Source organism: Ixodes scapularis, unplaced genomic scaffold (assembly GCF_016920785.2).
Source record: "Ixodes scapularis isolate PalLabHiFi unplaced genomic scaffold, ASM1692078v2 PGA_scaffold0__279_contigs__length_252992795, whole genome shotgun sequence".
Classification (NCBI taxonomy): Eukaryota; Metazoa; Arthropoda; class Arachnida; order Ixodida; family Ixodidae; genus Ixodes; species Ixodes scapularis.
The window spans coordinates 100,067,624-100,088,472 of record NW_024609835.1 but is presented as its reverse complement, the minus strand read 5'-3'; the positions used below and the strand labels follow the sequence as shown (position 1 = coordinate 100,088,472).

The 20,849-nt window shown below is 44.8% G+C and overlaps 1 non-coding gene across 1 annotated transcript; it reads right to left on the bottom strand.

Moving 5' to 3' along the window:
- Positions 1–12,141: 12,141 nt before the first annotated feature.
- Trnaa-ugc lies at positions 12,142–12,214 on the bottom strand. The gene has a single exon. It is a non-coding gene; the product is annotated as a tRNA-Ala (tRNA).
- Positions 12,215–20,849: the final 8,635 nt, after the last annotated feature.

Genomic DNA, 20,849 nt, shown 5'->3' with positions numbered 1-20,849 from the left:
GCCAACGAGAAATTAAATGGGGCTTCAGTAAGAAAGCCGCTGGCGGGGCGCAGTCGAGGAGAACAGAGGGGCGACGCAGTCGGAACGATGACGGGGAGCACAGCTACAAGTTACGTGCTCTAGAAAAATACAAAAGAAAATAGTGAGGTCGCCCGGACAATTATCTATCTCTATGTACATTTATTCTTCTATTTGAATTTTGCGCCTTGAGTTTTTGTATATTATGGATGGCAATGCTTTCTTTCGTAACAATTAAAAAAAAAATGTAATGGCGTTGCTCTTTTCTAAGCAGACTAACTTTCATAAGACACTCTGTGAGTGACTCTAATAATGCGCTATATTGTTTTATGTGTACGCCGGTTTGCTTCACAGTGAGCTCCACTTATTGATTTTGTTGAAGTATGACAAGTTGCACTTCGGACACTTAAATTTAATAAAACCACATGACCAAAGTTTAGTCTAGTAAATATACATTTTTGTTAGGGCAAATTATTAAGTAGTTTTGTTTCATTTAGTTTGAGACATGGTGGTTCTCATATTTTGTCAAACATGTAAGTTTGCACCCTACCGCATGTTTCGCCGTGTTCATTCACGCTAGGGGTGTTCTAACGTTCGCGTGACACAGCGGCATTCCGGCCTCCTGATAAGACAGCCGCGGACCCTTGGTCTTACCATCTTTCTTATTTTTGCTTGAACGCCCATTACTTTATAGTTTTGTCGAGCCTGATTGTCTGCAAAACGAAGAGCTTTAATTGTTGAAATAACAGATCGTGCTCCCAGCAGCAGGGGGTCTGTCTCTTCCTCGGCGGCCGTTCCGTCGTCGAACCACCAGAAATGTAACAGAGCCGTAGAGCATACATCCCATTATGATGCCCCCTCCGTAAATTAACATTACGTGGCGGTCATTTTTTTGGGCTTATCATGGTGAGCAATTTGCGATGTTTGGAGCGCCTTGCAGTCCCAATGATCACTGAGACCGTCACTTCAAGCATGTGGCCAAGACCGGACACCTGCCCCGCAGAAATGTTGTTGCCTTCACTGCTGTAAGGCTCTCAGTGCGGTGGAGCAACCTTTACAGGAGCTTGCCCGCAAGCGCCCTCGGGTTTGTTTCTTACAATTTCTTCAGCACGCTCGTTCATCTGAAAATAAATAAATAAATAAATGCAAACCAATAAAGAAAGCTTGCTCCGAATGAAAGCGGTAGCTGCTGCGTTATGGAAAGGCATTCGAGGAATATCCATCTTCAGCCAGTGTGCTCGACAACGTTTGCAATTGGTTCTTTGTTTTCAGTGGAATTCACGCAAGAAATATATTTCAGATCTGTGCTTTCGTGAAACAATTGTGCCAGATGTTGCATGTGTTAAATAAAAAAAAACATACAGACGTGTTTTTCTTTCTTGTTTTTTGTTTTGTTTTCTGAAGCGCTTTTTGTTTTTGTTTTTTAGAACGGGGGCACCCGTAACAGCGCCTATGGTGGAACAGCGGAAAGAACGTACGTGAGCTGTTCTGTAGGGACGCGGAGAGTACACGGGTACGGAACCTGGGCGGCGGCAGTCGGGAGGCGAGGGAGCGTGTCCGCACAACACGACCACGTGGGTATTTCGGAATGGTGACTGCCGGAAGGGTAATTGGGTGGGGGGTGGGGGGGGGGGGGGCGAGGGGGGAGGGGGGGAAGGAGGGGGGAGCGAGAGTGAACCTTGCAGTGTGCTAGGAACGACGGGAGAAGGAGAGTAGTGCGTCTGTAGTAGAGTGTGGTTTTTTGTTACTACATTAGCATTTGTTGAAGGAAAGCGGCACTGACAATTTCCGCAGTAAAACAACTTCAGAGTGAGAGTCGAAGTTTCACTGAATATTTGAGCGTCTTTTGATAAACATTACATGACAGCCCAAAGATCCCCAAGAATGCACACTCTTAAACTTATTTTACAAACTCCAACACAATAAATATTGTGATCCGATACTGAAAAAAACGTTGCAAGTCATATGGCGGCCGTATAAGAAAACGGGGCAGCGTTTCTGCGGTGCTTCGCTGCCGACTATGTCGATATTCGATATCATTGCTTGTACTCTATAAAGTTTTGCTTCTCTATTCCTAGCCAAACGTCGCTTCCACCCCTTTGACATCTTCCTGTCAACGTCGGTCTTGGTCATATAATGTGCACGTCGCTGCTTCCCTTCAGCTGTCATCTCTAACAAGCTTCTTTATCTTGCGAGGCATTCTGAAGACAGTGGCACATGAATTGAATACCTTGTCCCTTCACCCCCGCACGCGTACGATAAGGAGAGGTAGACGGCAGGCGCACACTATTCACGAAACTTTTCAGGAACACGCGAACGGCGTGTTATCTAATGGGAGCACTATCCTGCGGAAGCTGAAGAGCTGCTTCCTAACGAGGTGCTGAATGAAACAATCTTAGCACGAGAGGCCGCTCGCTCAGGGCAGAAATTTCTACTGGACCGGGAACAATACAGCAATTGTGCCTGCTAGGTACCCTACGCTTCTTGCCTCATTCAGTAAAAATATCACATGCTTACTAATTAAGCAATTTAATCCCCGATTGTTTCGGCAGTCACCTCTTCATCATCGAGCGGAAGCTGGCGATAAGTAAAGATTGAACGGCCAGGAAAGTAGCTGCGGCGTTTACGGTCCAGCGAGCGGCCTTTCCTGCTCAAGCAAGTGCGCTGAGCGTCACGTGGTGAAGCAGTTCTCCGGCTGCCGCCAGTGTAGCGCTTACAAGAGGCAAGACACATGTTGCACTTTCACGTGCTTCGGATGAGTTTGATTTCACATCGCGACAGAGCGCGAACACGACATCGGCGCATTTTCGAATTTTACTTCTAAATGCTATCAGCGAGCACGAAATGTTATTGCTTACATTATACAAATAAATTAGCTCTATTCGTAGCAATATTAACTTGGATGACATGCTTTGGTTTGAAACAAAAACTGGAAAAACCGGCGATTGCTTGTTCGCACTAACCGTGGCGCGCTCTGTACCTCACTCTCCCGGCAACCGCACATGCGTGTGATAAGGAAAGAAGAACGGTACGTGTGCCTGACCTTCACGCGCGTGCGCACGCGTTTTGGTGTGGCGATTGAAATGTTTTTATCTGAGGGGGGGGGGGGGGATTGATATGGACGAAAAGTTATTATCCTTTTATAAATTACGAGCACTGAGTTTGAAATATATATCGTATTAACAGTTGAAATGTCATACTGCCGAAAAATGGCCTAACCAGCACATGCCAAGTTACTCCCAATGCACTCGAACCGTGAACGTTTTCTTCCATTCGACAATGGGCTCCCTCCGCAGGAGGTGTAAATTTTTTGTGCGTTTGCTGAGTTTGCCAAGCACCGATGAACGCTAGAGCGAAATGCTTTGACGCTATTTGGTGATAGCTGGAATTGAAATTTGAAACTTTAGAATTGCGCCCATTTCATCGAGGAACGCGACCAAACAGCACACGATAAAACGGCACGTAAAAAAAACGGATAGCTAAAACAGTACGCGTCAAAAAAACACCGCGTCAAAACAGAACAGTGACGAAACAGCACGCATCAAAACATCACACGAGAAAACAGCACGGCCTCAAAACATCAAAGCGACAGAAGAGCAAGTGCCAAACAAGCACGTGCCCAAACAGCACGGTGAGAGAACAGCCCGCAAGTAAATGCATCTTGTTTTTTCGCTGTAGGACACAATACTAGCAGCACGCGTCTAAATTAAGTTGCTGCTAACATGTTCAGCAGAACATCTGTATTGTATTTACATTTTATTTGGTGCCGTTAGATGACTTCATAATATTTCCCGCGGAGTTACATTTGATTACCTACTTATAGCTGTTCGTGCATGTTCAGTAATATAAATCCTCTTCACGGCAATCCAATAAAGTTAACTTTTTTTCGTATTTTGATCGACTGATTGATTGTTAAACTGTTAAAGTTTCACATCGATACAAATGGAGCACCCTATTTACCAAAAGGAAGAATAAGGATCACAATCGACGTGTTTCGTGGAAATGCTAACGAAATAGTTCATTTGACATACATCGTTCTTTTACACATAGCTTACATGCAGTAAAAAAAGCGAGAGCGAAATATAATGACACTGAGGGGACGTATGTCACGACATTCCGTAGTATTTGCGAGATTCTCGCGTATGGCTTTGAACCCGAGGGGATGCGTACTCTTTGGCCATCGATCATATTTTGCTGGGTGAGTCTTCGCTTGGTCCCCAAGGCCTCCATGAGCCAACACGGGTCAGGATGTTGAAGCTCGAGCGAAGACTGCAATCTCCAGTGCCATGCTTCTGCGCTGCTATCTGCCTTGGGAAAATCGCCTGCAACGCGCTCATTCAATCAATATGCAAAATATATGACTCCGGTTTCTACTCTTCTTGAGATTAATGGCGCAACACAAACACTTAAAGCTTTGTCACACAGTGCAAGTGTACCAATTCTTATCACTCGCGAAACTCTCAGACAAAATTAACAAGCACACAGATATTCAAACAGTATCTGCACTTTTTTTATTTTTTGGTTGAAAGATTTATTTTGAACAAGAGGTTTTAGAAATATTTTTTCTGTCACGCACACGAAAGTTTACCTAAATCAGTACTTTACTCGGTAGCTTCTTTAATTGTGAGGCAGTGTTGAAAAAGGACTCATAATTTTATGATCGGGCTCTGCTCCGTCTCACTAAAACCATGGAGTATAGCCAAAGCTAATGGGGAGAAAGCGTATGCCAACCTGTTCAAAAGGAGGGAAAGAAGGAACGTGAGAGAAGGGCAGGGATTCCCCCTTTCCTTCTTTCCCTCCTCTTGAACAGATCGGGATACTCACTCTCCCCTCTAGCTTTGGCTGTACTGCACGGCTTTAGTGAGACGGAGTATATATGTGTCACTATAACCAACCATTTGTAATTTTCATCTTAGGGAATTACACCTAATGAATCAACGTTCTACGAAGAAACTGGAGTCAATGAAGGGGTCGTTATTGTTAGTAATTTTTACCTAAAAACTTTAGGAAAATCGCGTACGTCAAAAAAAAAGCGCGTATTGTATTCGAATTGTATTTGTATTGAAACTGTGCGAAGCACTTTTTTTTTATAAACTCAAGGTGCGCTTGATCCCACAAACCCACAGGCTGCAAATATTATTATTGCTTTGTTTTGAAGAAAGCAAGCTTGACGAGATCGGCCAAAAAATATTGCTCTAAAAATGTCTCTCGCCAATCCACAAGCAATAAGAGACCCTATCGCCTGAAGGCGTCATTTCGCCGATGATAAATCGATTTAGAGTGACTGACGCACCGAACATAACATAATAAAGTGACACGTGAAGAATAAAATTGAACCATCGGCAATTTCATGACCACCGCCGAAGTCGCAGCGTCGGTTGGTTTGGAGGCCTTGCTGGCGTGCGTTAGTTAAAGGACGAAGCCGGCGGCGCTATCGCAAACGTGGAACTTTGCAACAAAGAGCTGTCCACCCGGTTCTCGCGGGAAATTATAAAGCGAGATACGAAGTCCGACCATTTACTCGAAAGGTCCCAATTTCACTTCACCGCGATCGAAAAGAAACCCTGCCCCTCGCAGCGTTTCTCGCTGACAGCGATAGATCCCCAGGGGATTATAGTTGCTCAGTAGAGATGGCGCCCTGACCTCGATTTGATCTTGGCTGGGCTAAGTCCTAGCTTCCTCTGTTGGCACTAAGTCATAACTTAGGTAAAAAAGTAAAACAATGCCCACGATGAAAATATTGTCCACTATTTTTATCACGCCTATTTTTGAATCATACTATGTGAAGCAATGCGCACATTTGAATATTGTGATAATATTGATTACGAAAATTTCTGCACAAAAAAAAAAAAACTAAGACAAGTCTTTCGTACCTTCCAATACACGGTCACATTACAAGAAAGGGGATGGAATCATTCATAAACAGGATAGGCAGTTTCTTGGCACACCAATGTATGAGGTCTTGACGAGCCTTAATTTTTTTCTGAGTTCTTTATAGTTTTGCCTGATTTTCAAACCAATTCGAGAGTCTCGTACGTTCTCGATTACGGTCTTAAGCATGGCTAATCGGGATGAGCATTGCATCGGCGTGTGCTCTTACATCACTACTGCGCGATACACGTTAAAATCCTCAAACTAGCAGAGGTAGTGCACCGGTGAAATTCCACATTTACACTAGAAATATCAAACGCCCATTGGGGATAAGTAACGTTCCGGCTTGTAAACATGCACAGTTCAGAGTTTTTAACTAACGAGGTGGTGCAAGATGAGGAGTGAAACATCTTGACGCCTACAACCTCAGTGCCTGCTTTGAAAAGTGAGTTGTGTGTGTAGGCATCAAATGATACTGCCATAGTCGGTCTGAAAAAAAAAAGAGAGTTCTTGCTCTCGGGTTTCCCTGCTGTAAAGTTATGCTGTAAATCATTATGCTTAAAACTATAAGTAAATATAAGGTCAAAAAGGGACGCTACATTTTTTATGTTCTGAAGATTCATTAAAAAAAATCATGAGCAATTCCACTCTATGAAGGTGGATGACCAGCGAAGCTGTTTTGCACACGACCCAGACCCGCCCCGAGGAGCCGGAGGAAACTAGACACGCTTGACAGGACCGCCACCCCGGACAGCGGAAGGAATGGAAACTAGGCACGCAAGCGCTTAGAGCGACGACAAATGAGAGGGCGCTGCGAGCGTAGAAATTGCCGACGCGGGGCGCACAGCGGCAAATCATTGAGAAACCTTTATATACCTGAGAGTATACTGAATTTCAAAATGGTGCCTACTGATAACTAATCTACTGAATAGACCTAGTGCTAAATTACCCGAACATCAAGGAGAATACAGAGATTGGTGTTCCACACGCCGCACGTGCTGGCCTCAGCAGTAGCAACTTTTCTAAAGCAAATACCTAAAACAAATTGCATCTGGCTCGCGCGTTCGTCAGCGCTTTATGTTGATTATGTATTTCGAATTTTTTGTACTGTGGAAGGCATGCGCGTACGGCGCGTGAGGCGGTCCGAGCGCAGAGTTTTTGGTCACGCATACAAAATATCCAAGGAACGCTAAACATAAACAAATTCGCTGAAAAAAAAACAAAAAACCTTGAAAGCTACACTAACGCCCTTTGGTTGAGGCGAGTTATAAGCCCCCGGGAGATATAATATCGGGGGCTCATCATCCCTCTAAGTTCAGCAATTCACAATATTTTGTTATTTAACTTTTAAATTATAAAAATAAACATGATTTGATTTAGAATCTTGCTGACTGTCATTAAAACCACAAAATTATTATATTTTAAAAATATTAAGCACGTGGGAAACTTGGGAGTGCGGTGAAGTTACGACTCGTGCCACAGCGGAAATATTCAGGCAACAAAACGTTCCCTAGTGCTCTCTGCACAAACAGTATCGAGCTCAACGTTTTATTGAGTGAATTTAGATGACGCTCAGCAAGTTTCTAACTGTAACCATATTTGTCTTCTATCTAAAACTATAATTAACACATTTTAAATAAATGATCGCTTTATTGTGACAATAGGTGTTTTATCTGACGTCCTCTCGCCCATATAATTCACATGCAAAGGCCGAATTGAAGTAGCTTTTGCGAAAATTTTGAAACAAAACTGTATATTCTAAAAAAAAGTAATATGCTAGAGTAATAATCACAGGTAAGCTTATTTCGAGCTTCGTCTTGATGAACTAACGTATCTTCAATCGCACACACATAAGTAGGGTGTATACTTCCCGGTGTTTATTTATGACAAAAATCAGCGGAAGTTTATCGCTGTTTATTTATTCCTATAATACCGGTGCTTTTCGGTGAATAATCTCGTGCAGACGCTAGAAACGGTGATTACTGGGGGCGGGGGGGGGGGGGGGGGGTGTATTGCCAATGTAAACGACCACTGAGGACGAAAATCGGTTCAAATTTCATTCACATATTTTACCCAATCTCTTTCACACTTGATTATTGTAGTATATGCGCGCATACATTCCTAGGCTCGTGTCTGTCAGTGCTTCCTGTTGACGACATGCGATTTCGAGAATGCCTGCTCAAAATTTGCGCTGGACACGGGAAGCCCCAAAACGTCCGACGTGACTTGGGACAGTACTGTCCAGCTGTGACTGGCCTCTAGGGCCACCGATAGTGATCTTCAAGGTCAGAGGCTTAGGAGGACCGCTGACCTTGGACAACAATGGTGGAAAGCTTTTGTCCTCCAAGAGTCCAAAACCACGTAGATAACAACAGAAAGAAAGGGTAAGATAACGTGCTTGACGGAAGTTTCCGTAAAACCTTTTCAGTATAAAAAGAAAATACAACATTGCTGAAAGAAATATTTAGATACAATTTTTTTTCTTTCGCTTGCAACGATTTTCATTTCCGTCACCGGCAGATGTTTATCGGTGCTTCTTCGTTTGTTTTACCCGAACTTTTTCATTAAAAAAACCAGCGAGTGCTCGAAAACATGCAAAATACTGGTGTTTTTCGGTTTTAACCGATATTGCATTTTCGATACCGGCGGACGTTTATCAGTGTTTTTTGGTTAAAACCGGAAAGTATACAGCTTACACATAAGTGTAGGTGTTGATGTAATCAGTTAGATATTAAATATAAATTATGAAAGTCACTGAACATAAAACCTTGGAAGTGATTATTGACATGCATTAAAAAATAGGGAACACACAGAAGTATTGGAAATTTATAATCATGCACTGCTTCCAAGGCGAGCGTTACAGAAGTGCTGTTTTTGTGCTCTTTTCGTGAATAAGAGAACTATCTTTCTGTGAGTGAAAGCACTGGTAGCGTAGGACGACAACTGTATTGAGTCCAAACGGACTTTCTCATCATGGTTAGTTATTAAAAAGCAGGCCCGAAGTAATCTGAGCTAAAACTAAACACCAGTTTGAATAAAGAATAAAAAAAAAAATGGAGGAAGTGAGAAAAAGCAAAGGCGCAAAGTAGTGGGCTATTCCTATCCCTCCTAAGAAGAACCGAGCGGGATCGAAAGGACCGACTCTGTGTGATGCATAATTTACGCTTGCATGGTACAAGCCAGAAGACGCTAAAGGTTGCAATTCATTTCCATGAGAGCGTGCAATTCGTTCACATAACATGCCGTGTCGCAACTCGGCTGGCAACATTTATAAAAAAGAACGCAAATAATTCAGATGTATTATATTCAGATGCTTTTTAACACGGAGAAGGTAGAAGATAGGAGTGACACACCAGCCGGTGAGCACGTTCTGTCAATCGTGCGGCCCATTGTTTGATTTTTTCCGTGTCTCAGTGTTTAGTTGATGTAGTTTTCTAATTAGCTCGCCTGCGTAAGTTCGTATCTTGAAAACCTAAGATAGATTTAGTTTTGTCAAAGTATTTCGGAGATTTACCAGTGTAAATTTTACCAACGGCTTGGACCATCCGTGAAACGCGTGTGTTCACTGACCTCCTTTCGGAGCATTCTTTTACACGGAAAATAAAACCTGTATTTTCTGTGACTACGTGGAGTGCATACACCAACCTCAAGCCTTTTTTATTACTCTCCGTGCTACATTCTATAACTTTTAGATGCTGAACAGCGGGCAGACCTTGTAATTTATTTGTTGTAAGTCAACAAACAACGGTAAAATAAAAACAACCGGGTATATTTGTGACAATCGAGATATAAAAAAGTCACTCGGAAAGAATAGAAAAGCGAAAAGGATTGGGCTAGAAACAGTGCATAAAATACAATATATACCAAGGCTACTACTTTTATACTTTCATAAGGCCAACTTATTATAAAAGTAAAAATCGTGTATTTTTTTTATTTATTTTGATTCGTGATGCTGTTAGCACATGTCTGTTGTAAAACCTACGTATGAAAACATAAGTTAAATATTTGCACATTCATTTGTATTAAACGTATAAAACTTTTCAGTTTGCCCCCATTAGCTCTTAATCACATGTCGTAACAGGCGCAGAACGAAAAATCTAAATATTTTACGATTAGATCCACTTTAGTCTATCTGGTGTGTGGCAGCAGCAAAATTGTTCTTTCATCACATCTCATGAGTGGCCACGTTCACGTATTTGCGATATATGACAACTTGATTCGGTGCCCTGGGTCTTTTGGAGCAACCACACCGCTGTTGTGGATCGAAGATTGATCACCAAGTTTGTTTTCTTCTGTTGCTGCTTTCCAGTATGAACTCCAAAGCACTATCACGATCGTTCCTTGGAGCTGTCACGCGGGGTCCAACGCTCGCAGCGCCGTGTGCGTGTCGGACGGGTAGAACATTAGGTCGCTCCGTCACGACATTCGATTAGTTCTGCTAGACGCGGCACGGTATGCCGCTGCTGGAACTCTATTTTCAGACACCATTAGGGAAATGCCAAGAGGGACGCTGTATTTATTTCTTGCGCACAAGACGCTCCCTCTTTGCGCTGACCCTTTCGTTCGTGCTCTCACGGACTTTAATAAAAAAAACTTTTCATGAGGCTTGAAGAATGGGGAGTTAGAAAAATTCGTAAATTAACTTGTCTCATTAAAACGAGACTCTATAGATCGTGTTTGCGCGGAGCTAATGGCATCGATCTCGAAACTAAGCGTGGCTGTCATACCTGCAGTTTGTTTACTCTCCTCGGTAGCGGCGAAAGGTGCGTCAAGGTTCAAAACTGAAAGTGCAAAGCACATGGCATCAAAAGTTCCCCAAACAAAACTAGAGTTTTTTTTTCTACATTTCGGACAACCGCAATCAGCTGATACATGCATATGTTATGAATAATGCACAATTTTACGTAATATATTTGAGATTACCGTCCCTGGACATTACACGTGGATTAGTAATATACAACGCTGCTCGGATTATCAAGAGGCACGTATGAGACATATAACTGTGTTAAGGACTGTTTAATCTTGCACAACGGACCCAGTGCAATTGTTTGATTTTATCTGATTTACCTTAGGATTACTAACCAGCACACAGTCAAGCTATCGGTGTGTCCTCCTTAATCTTCATGTCTTCGCAGGTGGCGCGCCACATAACTTCCTTCAAGAAGATAATATTAAAAGAAAAACGCTTCAAGTCAATTTTTATTAATGTTCCAATTATGATTTTGCTAAGAAACTATATTTAGTTAGTTCCTTAGTGAAACGTCGATTGCCACTCTAAAGCTTAACAGGATTCTCCTCTTTAAGTTATCCATGGAGCTTATACCACGTTGGTGATTTGACATCAGAGCAATCTGGTCTATGCCTAATTTTTATAATTTCATCCAAAACACGTTCTACCCTTAAAAACTCCCCTTCTTATTATTACAGACATATCACTGACGGTTGAGATTTCCAGGATCCTGGGTCACGACGTCTTAAAAACAAAAAAAAATGTTCGGGTAATTGTTAAAACAAACCGTAATTGGGTGCACGCAAAAACAAAAATCCAATACACAGATTTGCAGGTTTGATGGAGTTCGATACCACCGAATAGTGGGTTAAGATGTAGAAACCTGCAAATTAACTTCTAAAAAAAAACTTTTAGAAAATAAAACTAGGAATGCACGAAGCACCAGTTGGGTTGACGATCAAATACATATCGTGTATTTGATATGTACCACCTGAAGCAGTATGTGCAGGATTCATTATAAAAATCAGGCAGGTTGTTCGTGACATATCTGCAGATTAAATGCTCCAGAAATTTCAAGGATCTATCCAGGTGTGGCTTGTCTGGGTTAGAGCTCCGCAAATGCATATGCCATGGCAATTTTCTATATAAATAAATATTTTAAAGCGTGACATCCTTCTTCATGAAAACCGCCAATCTCAGAATTCTGTCAGTCCGTTTGTCCGTGCATTTTCCGCTTAATTCAGCAGGAAACTTGTCGCCACCTGACCGCATGTCACGTCATGTCTATTTTCCCTCTAAATTTAGCGGAAAATGCACGGACCGACTGAGAGACGGAAAGAAGTTCATGATTGGGAGTTTGCGTGAAGCAGTATTTTATAATTATAATGCAATTAAATGCAAAGGTGCAAGCGAGCTGGACAAGAATCACGAAAATAATTCCCGGAGAAGGGGAACAAGGGGGACAAAGGACAAACATAAATCTCCAAACACAGCTAGGTGACTGGTAAGCGACCGAAAAAATCCGCCTGGTCCGGGTATCGAACCCGGGACCTCTCCATTGCAAGTGGAGCGCTCTACCAACTGAGCTAACCAGGGGTTAGACGTCAGTAGAGCAAACGGGTTTTCATCAGCTGCCACCAGTCTAACACCAACGAGGGTGAAGCTTGCGATTTAAGGTTGTAATTATAATGCAAATTAAATGCAAAGGTGCAAGCGAGCTGGACAAGGATGACGAAAATACTCCCTGGAGAAGGGGAACAAGGGGAACAAAGGACAAACGTAAATCTCCAAACACAGCTAGGTGACTGGTGAGCGACCGAAAAAATCCGCCTGGTCCGGGTATCGAACCCGGGACCTCTCCATTACAAGTGGAGCGCTCTGCCAACAGAGCTAACCAGGGGTTAGACGTCAGTAGAGCAAACGCGTTTTTATCAGCTGCCACCAGTCTAACACCAACGAGGGTGAAGCTTGCAATTTAAGGTTGTAATTATAATGCAATTAAATGCAAAGGTGCAAGCGAGCTGGACAAGAATGACGAAAATAATCCCTGAGAAGGGGAACCAGGGGAACAAAGGACAAACGTAAATCTCCAAACACAGCTAGGTGACTGGTGAGCGACCGAAAAAATCCGCCTGGTCCGGGTATCGAACCCGGGACCTCTCCATTACAAGTGGAGCGCTCTACCCACTGAGCTAACCAGGGGTTAGACGTCAGTAGAACAAACGGGTTTTTATCAGCTGCCACCAGTCTAACACGAACGAGGGTGAAGCTTGCGATTTAAGGTTGTAATTATAATGCAAATTAAATGCAAAGGTGCAAGCGAGCTGGACAAGGATGACGAAAATAATCCCTGGAGAAGGGGAACAAGGGGAACACAGGACAAACGTAAATCTCCAAACACAGCTAGGTGACTGGTGAGCGACCGAAAAAATCCGCCTGGTCCGGGTATGGAACCCGGGACCTCTCCATTACAAGTGGAGCGCTCTACCCACTGAGCTAACCAGGGGTTAGACGTCAGTAGAACAAACGGGTTTTTATCAGCTGCCACCAGTCTAACACCAACGAGGGTGAAGCTTGGGATTTAAGGTTGTAATTATAATGCAAATTAAATGCAAAGGTGCAAGCGAGCTGGACAAGGATGACGAAAATAATCCCTGGAGAAGGGGAACAAGGGGAACAAAGGACAAACGTAAATCTCCAAACACAGCTAGGTGACTGGTGAGCGACCGAAAAAATCCGCCTGGTCCGGGTATCGAACCCGGGACCTCTCCATTACAAGTGGAGCGCTCTGCCAACAGAGCTAACCAGGGGTAAGACGTCAGTAGAGCAAACGCGTTTTTATCAGCTGCCACCAGTCTAACACCAACGAGGGTGAAGCTTGCAATTTAAGGTTGTAATTATAATGCAATTAAATGCAAAGGTGCAAGCGAGCTGGACAAGAATGACGAAAATAACATCTGGAGAAGGGGAACAAGGGGGACAACACAGCTAGGTGACTGGTGAGCGACCGAAAAATCCGCCTGGTCCGGGTATCGAACCCGGGACCTCTCCATTACAAGTGGAGCGCTCTACCCACTGAGCTAACCAGGGGTTACACGTCAGTAGAACAAACGAGTTTTTATCAGCTGCCACCAGTCTAACACCAACGAGGGTGAAGCTTGCGATTTAAGGTTGTAATTATAATGCAATTAAATGCAAAAGTGCAAGCGAGCTGGACAACAATGACGAAAATAATCCCTGGAGAAGGGGAACAAGGGGGACAACACAGCTAGGTGACTGGTGAGCGACCGAAAAAATCCGCCTTGTCCGGGTATCGAACCCGGGACCTCTCCATTACAAGTGGAGCGCTCTACCCACTGAGCTAACCAGGGGTTAGACGTCAGTAGAACAAACGGGTTTTTATCAGGTGGCACCAGTCTAACACCAACGAGGGTGAAGCTTGCGATTTAAGGTTGTAATTATAATGCAATTAAATGCAAAGGTGAAAGCGAGCTAGACAACAATGACGAAAATAATCTCTGGAGAAGGGGAACAAGGGGGACAACACAGCTAGGTGACTGGTGAGCGACCGAAAAAATCCGCCTGGTCCGGGTATCGAACCCGGGACCTCTCCATTACAAGTGGAGCGCTCTAACATCTGAGCAAACCAGGGGTTACACGTCAGTAGAACAAACGGGTTTTTATCAGCTGCCACCAGTCTAACACCAACGAGGGTGAAGCTTGCGATTTAAGGTTGTAATTATAATGCAATTAAATGCAAAGGTGCAAGCGAGCTAGACAACAATGACGAAAATAATCTCTGGAGAAGGGGAACAAGGGGGACAACACAGCTAGGTGACTGGTGAGCGACCGAAAAAATCCGCCTGGTCCGGGTATCGAACCCGGGACCTCTCCATTACAAGTGGAGCGCTCTAACATCTGAGCAAACCAGGGGTTACACGTCAGTAGAACAAACGGGTTTTTATCAGCTGCCACCAGTCTAACACCAACGAGGGTGAAGCTTGCGATTTAAGGTTGTAATTATAATGCAATTAAATGCAAAGGTGCAAGCGAGCTAGACAACAATGACGAAAATAATCTCTGGAGAAGGGGAACAAGGGGGACAACACAGCTAGGTGACTGGTGAGCGACCGAAAAAATCCGCCTGGTCCGGGTATCGAACCCGGGACCTCTCCATTACAAGTGGAGCGCTCTAACATCTGAGCTAACCAGGGGTTACACGTCAGTAGAACAAACGGGTTTTTATCAGCTGCCACCAGTCTAACACCAACGAGGGTGAAGCTTGCGATTTAAGGTTCTAATTATAATGCAATTAAATGCAAAGGTGCAAGCGAGCTAGACAACAATGACGAAAATAATCTCTGGAGAAGGGGAACAAGGGGGACAACACAGCTAGGTGACTGGTGAGCGACCGAAAAAATACGCCTGGTCCGGGTATCGAACCCGGGACCTCTCCATTACAAGTGGAGCGCTCTAACATCTGAGCAAACCAGGGGTTACACGTCAGTAGAACAAACGGGTTTTTATCAGCTGCCACCAGTCTAACACCAACGAGGGTGAAGCTTGCGATTTAAGGTTGTAATTATAATGCAATTAAATGCAAAGGTGCAAGCGAGCTAGACAACAATGACGAAAATAATCTCTGGAGAAGGGGAACAAGGGGGACAACACAGCTAGGTGACTGGTGAGCGACCGAAAAAATCCGCCTGGTCCGGGTATCGAACCCGGGACCTCTCCATTACAAGTGGAGCGCTCTAACATCTGAGCAAACCAGGGGTTACACGTCAGTAGAACAAACGGGTTTTTATCAGCTGCCACCAGTCTAACACCAACGAGGGTGAAGCTTGCGATTTAAGGTTGTAATTATAATGCAATTAAATGCAAAGGTGCAAGCTAGCTAGACAACAATGACTAAAATAATCTCTGGAGAAGGGGAACAAGGGGGACAACACAGCTAGGTGACTGGTGAGCGACCGAAAAAATCCGCCTGGTCCGGGTATCGAACCCGGGACCTCTCCATTACAAGTGGAGCGCTCTAACATCTGAGCAAACCAGGGGTTACACGTCAGTAGAACAAACGGGTTTTTATCAGCTGCCACCAGTCTAACACCAACGAGGGTGAAGCTTGCGATTTAAGGTTGTAATTATAATGCAATTAAATGCAAAGGTGCAAGCGAGCTAGACAACAATGACGAAAATAATCTCTGGAGAAGGGGAACAAGGGGGACAACACAGCTAGGTGACTGGTGAGCGACCGAAAAAATCCGCCTGGTCCGGGTATCGAACCCGGGACCTCTCCATTACAAGTGGAGCGCTCTAACATCTGAGCAAACCAGGGGTTACACGTCAGTAGAACAAACGGGTTTTTATCAGCTGCCACCAGTCTAACACCAACGAGGGTGAAGCTTGCGATTTAAGGTTGTAATTATAATGCAATTAAATGCAAAGGTGCAAGCGAGCTAGACAACAATGACGAAAATAATCTCTGGAGAAGGGGAACAAGGGGGACAACACAGCTAGGTGACTGGTGAGCGATCGAAAAAATCCGCCTTGTCCGGGTATCGAACCCGGGACCTCTCCATTACAAGTGGAGCGCTCTAACATCTGAGCTAACCAGGGGTTACACGTCAGTAGAACAAACGGGTTTTTATCAGCTGCCACCAGTCTAACACCAACGAGGGTGAAGCTTGCGATTTAAGGTTGTAATTATAATGCAATTAAATGCAAAGGTGCAAGGGAGCTAGACAACAATGACGAAAATAATCTCTGGAGAAGGGGAACAAGGGGGACAACACAGCTAGGTGACTGGTGAGCGACCGATAAAATCCGCCTGGTCCGGGTATCGAACCCGGGACCTCTCCATTACAAGTGGAGCGCTCTAACATCTGAGCAAACCAGGGGTTACACGTCAGTAGAACAAACGGGTTTTTATCAGCTGCCACCAGTCTAACACCAACGAGGGTGAAGCTTGCGATTTAAGGTTGTAATTATAATGCAATTAAATGCAAAGGTGCAAGCGAGCTAGACAACAATGACGAAAATAATCTCTGGAGAAGGGGAACAAGGGGGACAACACAGCTAGGTGACTGGTGAGCGATCGAAAAAATCCGCCTGGTCCGGGTATCGAACCCGGGACCTCTCCATTACAAGTGGAGCGCTCTAACATCTGAGCTAACCAGGGGTTACACGTCAGTAGAACAAACGGGTTTTTATCAGCTGCCACCAGTCTAACACCAACGAGGGTGAAGCTTGCGATTTAAGGTTGTAATTATAATGCAATTAAATGCAAAGGTGCAAGCGAGCTAGACAACAATGACGAAAATAATCTCTGGAGAAGGGGAACAAGGGGACAACACAGCTAGGTGACTGGTGAGCGACCGAAAAAATCCGCCTGGTCCGGGTATCGAACCCGGGACCTCTCCATTACAAGTGGAGCGCTCTAACATCTGAGCAAACCAGGGGTTACACGTCAGTAGAACAAACGGGTTTTTATCAGCTGCCAAAAGTCTAACACCAACGAGGGTGAAGCTTGCGATTTAAGGTTGTAATTATAATGCAATTAAATGCAAAGGTGCAAGCGAGCTAGACAACAATGACGAAAATAATCTCTGGAGAAGGGGAACAAGGGGGACAACACAGCTAGGTGACTGGTGAGCGATCGAAAAAATCCGCCTGGTCCGGGTATCGAACCCGGGACCTCTCCATTACAAGTGGAGCGCTCTAACATCTGAGCTAACCAGGGGTTACACGTCAGTAGAACAAACGGGTTTTTATCAGCTGCCACCAGTCTAACACCAACGAGGGTGAAGCTTGCGATTTAAGGTTGTAATTATAATGCAATTAAATGCAAAGGTGCAAGCGAGCTAGACAACAATGACGAAAATAATCTCTGGAGAAGGGGAACAAGGGGGACAACACAGCTAGGTGACTGGTGAGCGACCGAAAAAATCCGCCTGGTCCGGGTATCGAACCCGGGACCTCTCCATTACAAGTGGAGCGCTCTAACATCTGAGCAAACCAGGGGTTACACGTCAGTAGAACAAACGGGTTTTTATCAGCTGCCACCAGTCTAACACCAACGAGGGTGAAGCTTGCGATTTAAGGTTGTAATTATAATGCAATTAAATGCAAAGGTGCAAGCGAGCTAGACAACAATGACGAAAATAATCTCTGGAGAAGGGGAACAAGGGGGACAACACAGCTAGGTGACTGGTGAGCGATCGAAAAAATCCGCCTTGTCCGGGTATCGAACCCGGGACCTCTCCATTACAAGTGGAGCGCTCTAACATCTGAGCTAACCAGGGGTTACACGTCAGTAGAACAAACGGGTTTTTATCAGCTGCCACCAGCCTAACACCAACGAGGGTGAAGCTTGCGATTTAAGGTTGTAATTATAATGCAATTAAATGCAAAGGTGCACGCGAGCTAGACAACAATGACGAAAATAATCTCTGGAGAAGGGGAACAAGGGGGACAACACAGCTAGGTGACTGGTGAGCGACCGAAAAAATCCGCCTGGTCCGGGTATCGAACCCGGGACCTCTCCATTACAAGTGGAGCGCTCTACCCACTGAGCTAACCAGGGGTTAGACGTCAGTAGAACAAACGGGTTTTTATCAGCTGCCACCAGTCTAACACCAACGAGGGTGAAGCTTGCGATTTAAGGTTGTAATTATAATGCAATTAAATGCAAAGGTGCAAGCGAGCTAGACAACAATGACGAAAATAATCTCTGGAGAAGGGGAACAAGGGGGACAACACAGCTAGGTGACTGGTGAGCGACCGAAAAAATCCGCCTGGTCCGGGTATCGAACCCGGGACCTCTCCATTACAAGTGGAGCGCTCTAACATCTGAGCAAACCAGGGGTTGCACGTCAGCAGAACAAACGGGTTTTTATCAGCTGCCACCAGTCTAACACCAACGAGGGTGAAGCTTGCGATTTAAGGTTGTAATTATAATGCAATTAAATGCAAAGGTGCAAGCGAGCTAGACAACAATGACGAAAATAATCTCTGGAGAAGGGGAACAAGGGGGACAACACAGCTAGGTGACTGGTGAGCGATCGAAAAAATCCGCCTGGTCCGGGTATCGAACCCGGGACCTCTCCATTACAAGTGGAGCGCTCTACCCACTGAGCTAACCAGGGGTTACACGTCAGTAGAACAAACGGGTTTTTATCAGCTGCCACCAGTCTAACACCAACGAGGGTGAAGCTTGCGATTTAAGGTTGTAATTATAATGCAATTAAATGCAAAGGTGCAAGCGAGCTAGACAACAATGACGAAAATAATCTCTGGAGAAGGGGAACAAGGGGGACAACACAGCTAGGTGACTGGTGAGCGACCGAAAAAATCCGCCTGGTCCGGGTATCGAACCCAGGACCTCTCCATTACAAGTGGAGCGCTCTAACATCTGAGCAAACCAGGGGTTGCACGTCAGTAGAACAAACGGGTTTTTATCAGCTGCCACCAGTCTAACACCAACGAGGGTGAAGCTTGCGATTTAAGGTTGTAATTATAATGCAATTAAATGCAAAGGTGCAAGCGAGCTAGACAACAATGACGAAAATAATCTCTGGAGAAGGGGAACAAGGGGGACAACACAGCTAGGTGACTGGTGAGCGATCGAAAAAATCCGCCTGGTCCGGGTATCGAACCCGGGACCTCTCCATTACAAGTGGAGCGCTCTAACATCTGAGCAAACCAGGGGTTACACGTCAGTAGAACAAACGGGTTTTTATCAGCTGCCACCAGTCTAACACCAACGAGGGTGAAGCTTGCGATTTAAGGTTGTAATTATAATGCAATTAAATGCAAAGGTGCAAGCGAGCTAGGCAACAATGACGAAAATAATCTCTGGAGAAGGGGAACAAGGGGGACAACACAGCTAGGTGACTAATGAGCGATCGAAAAAATCCGCCTTGTCCGGGTATCGAACCCGGGACCTCTCCATTACAAGTGGAGCGCTCTAACATCTGAGCTAACCAGGGGTTACACGTCAGTAGAACAAACGGGTTTTTATCAGCTGCCACCAGCCTAACACCAACGAGGGTGAAGCTTGCGATTTAAGGTTGTAATTATAATGCAATTAAATGCAAAGGTGCACGCGAGCTAGACAACAATGACGAAAATAATCTCTGGAGAAGGGGAACAAGGGGGACAACACAGCTAGGTGACTGGTGAGCGACCGAAAAAATCCGCCTGGTCCGGGTATCGAACCCGGGACCTCTCCATTACAAGTGGAGCGCTCTACCCACTGAGCTAACCAGGGGTTAGACGTCAGTAGAACAAACGGGTTTTTATCAGCTGCCACCAGTCTAACACCAACGAGGGTGAAGCTTGCGATTTAAGGTTGTAATTATATTGCAATTAAATGCAAAGGTGCAAGCGAGCTAGACAACAATGACGAAAATAATCTCTGGAGAAGGGGAACAAGGGGGACAACACAGCTAGGTGACTGGTGAGCGACCGAAAAAATCCGCCTGGTCCGGGTATCGAACCCGGGACCTCTCCATTACAAGTGGAGCGCTCTAACATCTGAGCAAACCAGGGGTTGCACGTCAGTAGAACAAACGGGTTTTTATCAGCTGCCACCAGTCTAACACCAACGAGGGTGAAGCTTGCGATTTAAGGTTGTAATTATAATGCAATTAAATGCAAAGGTGCAAGCGAGCTAGACAACAATGACGAAAATAATCTCTGGAGAAGGGGAACAAGGGGGACAACACAGCTAGGTGACTGGTGAGCGACCGAAAAAATCCGCCTGGTCCGGGTATCGAACCCGGGACCTCTCCATTACAAGTGGAGCGCTCTACCCACTGAGCTAACCAGGGGTTACACGTCAGTAGAACAAACGGGTTTTTATCAGCTGCCACCAGTCTAACACCAACGAGGGTGAAGCTTGCGATTTAAGGTTGTAATTATAATGCAATTAAATGCAAAGGTGCAAGCGAGCTAGACAACAATGACGAAAATAATCTCTGGAGAAGGGGAACAAGGGGGACAACACAGCTAGGTGACTGGTGAGCGATCGAAAAAATCCGCCTGGTCCGGGTATCGAACCCGGTACCTCTCCATTACAAGTGGAGCGCTCTACCCACTGAGCTAACCAGGGGTTAGACGTCAGTAGAACAAACGGGTTTTTATCAGCTGCCACCAGTCTAACACCAACGAGGGTGAAGCTTGCGATTTAAGGTTGTAATTATAATGCAATTAAATGCAAAGGTGCAAG